The sequence below is a fragment of the Grammomys surdaster genome, unplaced genomic scaffold, assembly GCF_004785775.1.
Source record: "Grammomys surdaster isolate TR1022 unplaced genomic scaffold, NIH_TR_1.0 126029, whole genome shotgun sequence".
NCBI classification, from domain to species: Eukaryota; Metazoa; Chordata; class Mammalia; order Rodentia; family Muridae; genus Grammomys; species Grammomys surdaster.
Genome location: NW_021620842.1, coordinates 380,635 through 393,307, shown reverse-complemented (window position 1 = coordinate 393,307; position 12,673 = coordinate 380,635).

Below are 12,673 nucleotides of genomic sequence, written 5' to 3'. Positions count from 1 at the left end.
AAGACAGCAGTGTCATTCTAAACTAGCAACATATTTTTAAATAGGCCAGAGGCATAAGACTCTGCATAAAAACATAAAGTTAGTAGAGTCTTCTTCACTCCCTTCCTTCACTATTTAATCCAACTAATAAACTCTGCAGAACCAAGGTTGAGTCCTCCTTGAAATAAAATGTTCCCGTATGTTGCTCTGCCTATTCTAACAGTTAAATGACATACCTGTGGCAGCCTTTTGCAGAATAATATCATTGACAAAAGAAATGAAGTTGGTAAGAGAGAACCTGTACACCTCTCTGGGAACATTAATGCAGAAGGGTGTTTCTGCTTGGCTAGCTAGAATGGAGTTTGATGAAGAAAGAACTCTATTACTCGGTGATGGTTGCTCTGCATAATGTGCCATCTCTTGAAATAGGTTTAAGAAACTAACAGAATTAGTTTTTAATAATGAAGTTTGATGAGATCAGCAGATGAGCTTGACATAATAAACCATTTGGGTGAGTTAGGCAGACCTGCTTAACGATTCTCTGGTTCCACATTATGTCTGCCTGAGTCATGGGCTGAGCATCTCATTCATAGTCAAGTAAATCTCACTATGTGCCGTACCTTGGAATTATATAACACATATAGTCCTATTCTGTTAGGGAAGAAACCTCATTCACAAATCCTCTTAATCATTGATTCAATATTGCTCTCAAACGTACTTGAAGGGACTGCAAGTACAGAGTATGTGTATGCAAGTGTCTGGCTTGTTGGGCTTTACTCTAGTTGGAGAGAAAGCAAATGAACTAATAGCAATGATACACTAATTGATTTTGATTTGGAATTCTGATTTTAAGTACAATAGTCATACATAAATTAATATCATGAAATTGCTTTACTCAAAACATGAAATCTGAACTTGAAGAATGTCTCATCAATTAAGCATGTATTATTCTTTCAAAGAACCTGACTTTGGTGGACAGAACATGCTGTGACTTTGAGCAATCAACTTGCACATCCCCCAGAGAACATCCAAAGTAGCAATGCTCTGATCATGCTGCTTCCTCCCAACTTAGCCACTGTCAGAAGCAAAGTGTCAGATACACTTTTGACAGGTGCTATCATTAGAAAGCACATGTTAGAACAACATTAGAATTTATATCTCTTCCTGCACACTTCTAATATCCTGAGATAATGACAATAGGCCAACTTACAGTCTGTTCCCAAATAAATGACTGATATGTTTAGCCCACATATACATCACATTGGCGTGCATGCCAACACACAGCATGTTAAAATGTCACTGGCATATATATATATATATATATACATATATATATATATATATATTCCTACACATCTCTGGTATTCTAAAATAATGCCAATTGGCCTGCTTCCTGTCCTCAAATTTATGACACACACACACATATATATACATGTGTGTGTATATGTCATAATATACATAAATATATATATATGTATATACATATATATGAACACATATTGCATTGTTACATACACAAACACACAGACACATACACACACATGTGCACCCAAAGACACTTTACATAATTGAGTGTATGAGTTGAGGTCATCGAAGCCATAAATGTATATAAATGTGTGTGTGTGTGTGTGTGTGTGTATATATATATATATATATATATATATATACATATATATGTGTGTGTATACATATATGTATATCCATATGCACATATATGTACATAGTTACAACACAGCATAAATCCCCCAAAACAAAAGCTCCTAACATGACTAATATTGAGTTTGAGTCCATTATACCAATATTTTAGTTAGTTAATTTGTTTGTTTGTTTTAGACTATTAAAATTTTCTTGAATGCTCTGAGCACATTTTAAGCTGTCATGTTGGAGTCTTCCTAACTTTGTAACTGTTTTATTATTATTATTATTATTATTATTATTATTTGCTTCAAATATTTTATGTACTGATCTCCTTATTGTTTGAATCTTTATTGGACATAATCCTCAAGTCCTATCTATTAGATAAATTCACCCTTGACTCCATCTAACTTAGGTATTTCTCTACTCAACACTGCTTTAACAAAATATCTCCACTGGATGTTAATATATTCAACTTAAATACTGCTGTTTGACCTTTGTAGATGTATTTCAGATGTTAACAAGAATATCTTGGCAGTTTGAGATCTAGATTCAATTTAAAACTCCATTTAACACCCAGTGAAAGCTTCAAAGCCCTTTGCCAGAGCCCAGGCTCCTTCTGGGACTTCACCTCTGACTGTATACTTTCACATCTTATGAAATATTTCAGGACGTAGATGTTTTTGAAGTCCTCTGAGAGCCTGATTTGTTTTGTTTTAAGTGTAAGTAAAACTTAGCCTCATCTCAATTTCAACCGAACTTCTTTCACTGTACTGAAAGTACAGTAGATTTATATTATTGGAGAAATAAGAGTAATCGAAAGGACTAGCACTTGACAGCACCACAAGCAATATCTAATTTAAGATCAGAAATTCCTGGTCTTAGACTATTTCCCTCCAGGGGAATTTCATTGGTTAGATCATGTCTCCCACTTCATTTTATTTTTCTGTTAATCTGCTATTCTTTCTTCCCTCCCTTTTCCCAAAAACATAGCAAAGTTCTTATTTTTTATGGGGTATAACTAAGCCAGATATTGATTGACATCTAAACATTCATTTAACCATTATTTCACTTACTATCCCAAAATATCAAGAAATTTCTTCCAAAAGACAGGGTTTCTCCCAAGGAGAAATATACATGAGCTGTAAAGATGTCATTATTCTACTTTTATGTGGGAACTTTTTCTAATGGTATTGTTGGTTCTTCTGGGAAGTATCTCTCCGCATTTTAAATTACTAGTGCTCAATACAAGTCAAGCTGTAGTAAAGATAATTTAAAGGGGAAAATACCTTGTGCTTTGTGGGAAAACATTATAGGGCCGCAGCAGTAGAGTCCCGGAGGCTTCCCACGCGCTGCCTGTCCCACATGCAGGAGGAACGTCTAATGTTCCAGCGGCCTGGAGAGTTTTGCAGCGGCAGGCCCCAATGACACAAGGAAGTCTTTGGTTCCAGAAAGGTTTTATTGTCATGGTGGATGGTAGATGGATCTGGTTGTACCCCCGTAAAACTCAAGGCAATCCTGAGTTATATAGGGAGGGAGAAAGGGGGAGGATGGGGGAGAATCTGGGGAGGCATGCTTAATTTGCTCTGCCCTCTGGCCTTCATTAGTATGTAAATCCCTAGGGCCTGAGGCCTATAGTCACACCCTCTACCTGTGCACTTTGGGAGGGGCTGTAATGGCCTACGTGACTGAACAATGTAGTTTTATGGAGACTAGACTGCTTTTCAGGACCCTGGGTCCTGGGGGGCACCGAACTCCTGCCGATTCTCACATAGACGCATGGGATTCTATGCACATGCCCAACCATGAACCAGAATACCCTTACACAATCCCACAGTGCTTAGCATTATAGCAGCACAGAGCACAAGGACAGATAAGAATTCTGTCCTTGAAAAGGTCACAGAACAAGAGAGATGGGTCAGTGGGTAGACACACTTGACACGAATGCCTGATGGCCTGCACAAATTGAGCTGGAGAAGAGAACCAAATCCATAAAGTTGCCCTCTGACCTTCCACACAAGCATTGTGGCATACACTCTCCGAAAACATGTCATATCTATATACATAATTATCATAGAATACATACATATCATACATATTGTTAAAGATCATGATGTAATTTCAGAGTTGAGAAACCAAGCAAAATGATGCTGCTGCTGATGAAAGTCATGTTAGTGGAAAATAACAGAAGAAATGGGAAAAATAGAATAGAGCTGTGTTCTGTCAATTTACAAAGAATGGAAGAAAGCCTGAAATAGATAACCGACTAGTTTAATATTTACACATTTTTAATCTGGAGTAAACTATACTTGATGGTAGATGTATAGTATGGTTTTCAAGGTATATAATTTCACAGATATCAAACATTAAGCATTTCCAAACAAGTCTGTAATTTTCATCATTTAAAATATACATGTGGTCTACTGCCATGAATTTTAGCATATAGGGAGAATTTTAACATATAGGAAGCTGGCAGGTCAGTGCCAGATCAGGGCTCTCTGGGCCCTGGGTCTGGAGTATATGGTGTCTTCACCAAGGTGCCATACAGATATACTTACATTTGTCAATAATTAACAGTAAATGTGACCATGAATTTGACAGAGAGTAAAGAGGGGTATAGGGCAGAATTTATATGGAAAAGATATTACTATATTATAATGTCAATAAATAATAATAGCAATTAATATGTCCATTTATATACCAAATTATTTAATATGATTTTCTTTCCTGCTTCTAACTAAGAGCAGTGTGGGGAGGAAACGATTAGGTTTGTCTTTCTTATATTTTCAAGTCAAAGTCCATCACTAAGGGAAATCAAGGCAAGAACTGAGGTAGGAACCTAGAAACAGGAGTTGAAGAAGAGACTATGGAGGAATACTACTTATGCCTTATTACCTCAGGTTCACACTCAGTCAGATTTCTTGCACAACTCACAGTGGGATGAGTCCTCCCTCATCATCACTAGTCAAGAAGCCATTCTACAGACTTGGCTACAGGTCAATCCAGTTGAGGTATGTCAGCAGTTAAGGTTCACACTTTTAAATCCAAGTTATATAAGGTGTGCAGAGAAAGCCAATTAGGGAAATATTACAATCATCACTGATACACATACATAGTAAAAGAAAAATTTTGTCAACATTTTCTAAGTTCTACTCTAATCCTAAAGAAACAAAAGGCAGTAACATATGTCTCTCCTTCAGTTTTTTCTGTTTTTCTCTGTCAGAAATTACCAATTTATAATACTTTAAGTTTATACTTATGCTTTTCCAGACTAAATTGCAACAAAAGAAGTCTAATTTAGAGGTAGCAAAAGATATGATACAACTTCTCATAGCATTTATTTCACCCTCACTATCCAATCAGGTATGCCCTGTGGTCTTAATATCTCATCGTGTTGTTTTTAAAATACATTACATTGTATGTTATATTTTTTACTTATCTGTTAAATGTTACATATTATTTTCATGATGTATGACCTATAAAGGAGAAAATTTGATCATATAGTTTATTATGATATCATAATGCTTACTTTATGACATGAGATGTCTTTCAATAAATATTTTTGCTTAAATTTATTGATTACTTCAACATATAAAAGATCACAAAGACTTGGCCATGGAGAATATTTTACATGATTCTGTAGTCAGAACATATTTGGGATTGGAAGATGAAATTTTAGAACAAATATTTACTACCATGTGAGTAGTAACAAGGCAAGTATATAGAATAGAGTCTTTCTATTGAAAGAATTAAGGAAGAAATTGAAATAATACCAGTTGGTTAACAATAACTCTTATGTGAACTACTACATGGTAGTCAGTCTTTGAAAGTTAAGTATATTTTGTGACATCTACTTGGAATTACTCTTGATGATCAAACATTAGTGCCTACAAAACAGAAAACATTCATAACTCCAAAGAGTAACGAGTAACAAATAAGTGAAAATTTAGGGAAGAGAAAAAAATGTTGTGCTTAGAAGTCAAAAGAAATAAAATATAAAAAGAAATAAGCACTTAAGTAGCAAAAGAAAGAATTGTTGAATGACCAGTTGTCCATTCAGCACACGTATTTGAGTATCTTTAATATATATTAGCAAAGAAAACACAATTCATATGAACACAGGCATCCTGTCTCATTCACAGTTCCAGCATTGGCCACACATCATATTACCTGGAGGCTTTCTGAATGTTCTCTTGCCCAACACTGAAAAACAAAGCAACTGAATTAGAATTAGAATTAAGTTTCATAAGAGCATAAATAGTTGTTAAGGGTTTATTTTTTCTTTAAGGATTTCATACTATATGCAATATATTTTTATCATCCTCTACACATTTCAAATCTTCCCAAAGCCCACTCATAACACTATATTCTCTTTTAACTCATCTTTTAAAGAATCCACTGAGTCTGATGTTGGTCAAATGTTTATGAGTGTAAAGCCATCAAATGGAGCATAGCCAACCTTCCAGAGGCCATAGCCCTGAAGAAAATTAACCCATGTCCCTTAATGGCCATCAACTGTCAATAGTTTCTCAGTTAGGTGTGAGGCCTCATGAAGCCATCTCTTGTATGCAGTGAAGTTTCAACAGGGTTGATTTTGCTCTGGTCCTGTGCACTCATCCATAGACACTATCCATTCTTGCTAGCAATAGATCTTTCATGCCCAAATGAGTCATACAGATGTCCTCTACAATCTTTGGCTCCTAAAATAACCCTTGCCCTACTTTGCAGTGGTTCCTGAGTCTTGGAGTAAATAGTAAGATATAGCTGTCATATTTACTGTTGAACATTCCACAAACACTTATTGTATACATTTTGGTGGTTGTGAGTTTCTTCATCAGTCATCTTCCATTTGAACAAGGATACTTCTCAGAAGAAGTTTGATAAACATTTATATTTGTTTAGATAGGGACTGACTGATTGACGTATTAGACATGCATTGAGACACAAGGCTGTCTGAACTGATTGATGGCTGTCCTTCTTGGAGTGAAAATTGGAAACAACATAGTATACATCTCTACGCTATTTGGAGCAATGTCATGCAGGGAATTCACCTAGCACAATAAATAAATATAAGTAGTTCTGAGCTTGGCCTTAGTGCCACTAGTTGACCTCCAACACTAACAAGCATAATGCTCTTTATCTAAATCCCATTATTGTGCTTCCTCACAATAATGGGGAATCCTCAATACTCATGTGAGGAAACAGTGTCTACTTGTTGAATATCTTCTCAGAAGCTGAATTCCTTATGGAAGAACTAAGTATGTCACCTAAGATATTGCATTCTCATGTTCAGACTAAATTAGGGACATTAAAGAACAAACTCACATCTAACTGGGAATCTTCAAGGTAGTCCAAGGCAGCTGTCATATTATATCTCAAGTTTTATTTCTTTATAAAGAAAAGTTATCCAAAATTCTTCATGTATATTTTAGAATGCCTCTGAGTATATAATCTCTTATAGCACAAAATCCTGTTTATTCTTCTGTTTTGTTGTTGTTATTCTTTTCTTATCTTTACTAGTTTGTTAAAAAATTCATACAATGTATTTTTAATAATTTTTTTATCTTTATCTACCCTCATGTCTTCTGGATCAATCTCCCATTCCCAACACACGCAACTGTCTGTCTCTCCATCTGTCTGTCTTTCTTTCTTTCTTTCTCTCTTTCTTTCTTTCTTTCTTTCTTTCTTTCTTTCTTTCTTTCTTTCTTTAACTCATCATGTCCAATTTATGCTGATCTAGTAGTCTTGGATATGATACCTTCATTGGAGGTACTGAGGATTACCTGAGGTCTTATTCTGAAAATTGACTATCCCTCTTCCAGCATCTATCTATTGTTAAGAATTTCTTAGTTAATTGTGGGACTTCATGTCCAATCCTTGCTTTCATGATGGAGATTTATCTGACTAGCTATCATGGATCATTCGAATACTGTTTCACTTGCTCTGAATTCCTATGTGTAACTGCCCTGGTATGTCCAGAAAAAAAAAAAAAAAACAACAACCCTATTCCATTGTAGTCTCGGATTCACTGATGTAGCTATACAACATTAGTCAATGGAGACCAAAGAATAAAATAATTATTTCCTTAGAAAGAATGAGAAATAAAAATAAAGCATAAGGAAATGTGTGTATCTTATAGTAAAGATTACTAAAGTAGGATGAGGTAAACTGTATATTTATTGCACAATCACTTATTCCATGTAAGACCACTATTCCTAGTTATGCTTGATTACACTGTAAAAGATCACAGACACAAAAAGAAGTAGATGGTGTTATACAATTTATTTTATGAGTCATAGGAAAGTATTCATAGAGAAAATATAGAGAGGTTTCTATTAAATGCTGATGCAAACTTGAACTTTTTATTCAGAGTTGTACTTCACTACACCTAAGCAGCTGGAACTTGACAAATAGAATTATCTTGCTGAAATATATAGCAATTTCTGAACACTGAATTCAACCTAAGTCAACAGAGTGGCAAATTGTAGGCCCAAAGAGAAGGACTGCTGAGTTTAACCATGTAATTTCACACAAGAAAAGAATTCACATATTTCTTAAATGGCAATAAACCAGGAAGATATAAGATAGATTCCTGAGCCTCTGTAAATGCTCTAGCTGTTACATGAGGACTTGAGGCATTCCCTCTTGTAAGTGCAGACATCAAACTAGTAATCCATGCAGCATGAAAACATGCTAACAAGCAGATTACACTCCCAGAACTGTGTTTTCAAAACATAAAATGAAGGGGCTGAGATTGTGTGTTGGCTCACATCGAAGCATTTCAAATCTGCTTCTATAAACATCTTTCAAGTGCTGTGTGCCAGGGCATTTATAAGTCATTTCACATCTATTACCTTAGCTGCTAGTCACTGCAACTGTAAGCAAGTTCAAGAATGGCTCAAATAAAACAGTTCCTAATGGTGTGTCATGTCACTAGTTTCACAGTGATGTTAAAGTAGTTAAAAGATTACATGCAATGATAGAGAATGGAAACCACATTGATTAACTATATTAAAATGTCTAAGATAGTGATGTAACTCTTTTGATATAAGCAAAAATTAAACTAGTGAACTAATATCCTTTTTTTCTTCTACTTTAAGATTATATTTCTTTCTTTGGTTCTGTTCAATCTTGACAGTCTCTATCAAAAGCTATTTCTCCATGGAAAGAATTTTAAAAGGTGAACTCACAGAGTTCCATAATAAATAATATTTTGAAGAAGAAACTATGCAATATATGATGTGCCAAATTTACTCCAAAGTCTATAAAATAAATACTAACTTTTGAGAATAAGTGCCATCTCAAGGACTCAGGAAGAGTCAATGGACACATCTATAGTTGTGCTGGCTAATTCATTCTCACACTTAATTCTTTTGTGACAGATGTGTCTGAATTTCTAGTGACATCCTCTGTCAGACAGGGCAATAACAGGAAGGTAGTACTTATAGTGAACAAATTTGTTATTGCCCTGTGTAACAAAGTAACATGTATAAACATGAAGGACAGCATACTGGGATAAGCCAAATAGATATATGTCATGTTGCCACAAATGGCAGTATTTTCTTCTTTTAAAGACTAAGGAATATTCCACTTGGCTATCTAGACACAGATCATATTTCTTTATTGATTTTTTGTTGATGAAAACAAGTTGATTTTATATTTGTGTTATTAAAATTAGTACCAAAATTAGAATCTTTGGGACATATCAACTTCATTTTCATTGTCTTTCTATCATCTATTATAGCCCTATATTTGTTTTTTAAGATTTGTGTGTGTGTGTGTGTGTGTGTGTTTGCCTCTCTCTCTCTCTCTCTCTCTCTCTCTCTCTCTCTCTCTCTCTCTCTGTGTGTGTGTGTGTGTGTGTGTGTGTGTGTGTGTGTGTGTGTGTGCCTTGAGTGCCTAGTGCTTGTTGAGACCAGGAGATATCTTCCCACTCCTCTAGAACTGGAGCTACTGGCAGTTGTAAGCTATCAAGTGTGCTGCGAGGAACTGAACTCAGGTCTTCTGAAAAAGCAACAAGTGCCTTTAACTCCTCAGCCATCTTTCCAACCCTAACTTTTAATTTTGTGAGGAACTTCTGTTCTATTTTCCATGATACTTTTACTTGATATTGTCTTTTTATTTAATATTTTTAATATAATATACTTTGATCATATTATTTCTCCTCTCAGATCTTTTCTTCCTCATTACCCACAAAACTTCATGTCCTTTCGTCTTCCTGGGTTCTTGTTTGTTTGATTTTGTCTTCATTAATTTTTATGCTTACCAACAATATGCAAGATTCCCTTTTCTTTACAACCTTATTGACACTTACTATCTCTTATTTTTAATAGTGTCCCTTCTAATAAGTACACAGTGATATCTCATTTAGATTTTAATTTGCATTTCTCAGACATTTGGTAGAGTTGAAGATTTTCTTCATATATGTGTTGGTCATGTATCTAACCCCTTTTGAGAAATATCCAATTCAAGTTCTTTGATTTTCGTTAATTAGTTTTCTTACTGTTAAGGAAATGTTTGAGTTCCTTATAGTCTAAATATTAGCACTTTGTTATATAAATTATTTGACAAAAGAAATTTTATTGCATCAGTTTTATCATCCCCGTGTTGGTAGCTTCCTTAACTGTACATAAATTCTATTTTAACTTTTTATTTAAACAGTCTTTTAAATTATTACTATGATTGTCTGGTTTTGTTTCTATTGTCTGTGACTTGGGGGTCATATTATAAATTTGTTTCCAATAATACCAAGATATGTTGCTTATGTTTTAATCTTACACTTTCAAATTTTTTGAATTGTCTTAGAGTTCTTATTGCTGTGAAGAGACACCATGACCACAGCAACTCTTATAAAGAAAAACACATTTAATTGGAGCTGGTTTACAGTTTCATAGGTTTAGTCCATTATTATCATGGTGAGAAACATGGTAATTCATAGGCAGATAGAGTGCTGGAGAAGGAGTAAAGAGTTCTACATTTGGATCGACAGGCTGCAGGGAGAGTAAACCACAAGTCCTGGCTTGTGTTCCTAAAAACTCAAAGCCCTGCCCTGGCGATATGCTTCTTCCAACAAGGCCACACCTCCTTAATGCTATACCTAAGCCTTCAAATACATGAGTCTGTGGAGACCATTCTTATTCAAGCCAATATTCCAGTCTTACATTTGATCCTTTTATCAGCTTTGTGTTTCTTTTTATAGACACTGTACAGTGAATGTTTGCTTTCATTACTCTGCACACGTATGCCTAGTTGTGCTAGCCATTTCCTAAAGAAAGTGACCTTTCTCCATTGTAGAATCTTGGCATCTTACCAAATACAAATTGATCACAAATATGTAGCTCTTTATTTTATTTTATTTTATTTTATTTTATTTTATTTTATTTTATTTTATATACTTAGCTATATATCTGCTTCCTGACAGTACATTGCTGCTTTGATTACTATATATTTGTAAAATCAGTATTAAATAGTAAGTTACCTCTAGATTTACAGTTTTTAAGATTGTGTATACTTTTATGAATTATTATGTTTAATACTTTTAATTAGATTTTTTTAAAACTTACAATTCAGATGTCATCCCCTTCCCACACCACACACACCCAGAAACACTATCCCATTGCCCCTCCTTTCTTTTGCTTTTATACCATTTTAATAACAATGCAAGTATTAATGTCAATTCTAAGTTGAGGAACTAGCAATAAAATATATACAAGTAGTCAAGGAGTAAGCAACACAATAAACATAAACAGTCAAAGAACAAGGAAGACAATAAACAAAATTCTGTGATCACTCCCAAGATTATTATTTCTAAGGGCTTATCAGGATGACCAAAATATCTGAGCCTACTTCTCTGTCCTAGCTCAAAGTCATTTTCATGTCTGAAGCCTAAGATTTAGATTCCTGCATGAAATTATTTCTTTGTTCTAGCCTAAGATTTAGATTCCTGCCTGAAATTACTTCTTTGTTCTAGCCTAATGTCAGATTCCTGTCTGAAGCCTACTTCCTTGTCCTTGTCCAATGTCATATTCCTGCCAAACACCCCATTTCCTTGTCTTTGGCCAATGTCTGATTCTTGCCAAGCAGTCCCAACATGTTGGCAGCCAAAGTACATGGCTTGAAATTGAAAATAGACCTCCCAGACAGAGCTATTAATTTAACAGGCTGGCAAGCCAAGGACGGGTAAGATTCTGCACAGAGCCTTACCAACCTAAGACATAAGTGTATTGCTTTTGATAATGTATATTCCATGATGGGTAAGGAAGGCATTCTTGTCAGAATGACCTAAGACAGGCTCAGTCATGCTTATTAAATTATCATTTTTAGATTGTGATATAATTACAATTATTTCTTCTCTATACTCCCTCCCAACATTCTGTGTTCTTTTTCAAATTTCTGATCTTTTAAAAATTTTCATTAATTATTATGGCATTCATATATATGTATGCTTATACATATATTCCTAAATATAACCTGCTCAGTCTGTATATTGTTACTTGTATCCATGCTTTCAGGGTTTAACATTTGGCATTAGACATGCAATTGGTATATTCTTCTCTGGGAAGACAATTTCTCATGACCCTAGCATTGTCCAGGTGGCTGTAGTTCTTCCTATACAATTGAGGCTTCATCATCTTTCCTAGTCTGCCTTTCATGTCTATTTTGTCCTTGTCCTGCTCATCTTTGGGCAGTCATTTTGTAAGATTTGTGTGTGCTGCTTCTGACATTCCTACAAGATACAATCTCTGATCTCTGGTTCTTACTATCTTTCTATCCTCTTCCTTAAAGTTCCCTGAACCTTAAACAAAAATAGGAGTGTTTTGTAGCAGTTTCAATTGAGACTGGATTCCACAGCTCTGCTTTTAATTTTGACCTCTTTTCAATTTATTGTTAATACACAGAAATGCTCATTTTTAATATGTTGATTCTGTATTCTGAATCTTTACTGATTTCATTATTAAAGACTTGTTTAGAATTTTGGTTCATAAAATTGCATGATCTAAAACCATATCTTCTTCCTCATTTATTTTTATAAATAAGAGAGAAAAATTGAGAGAGAGAG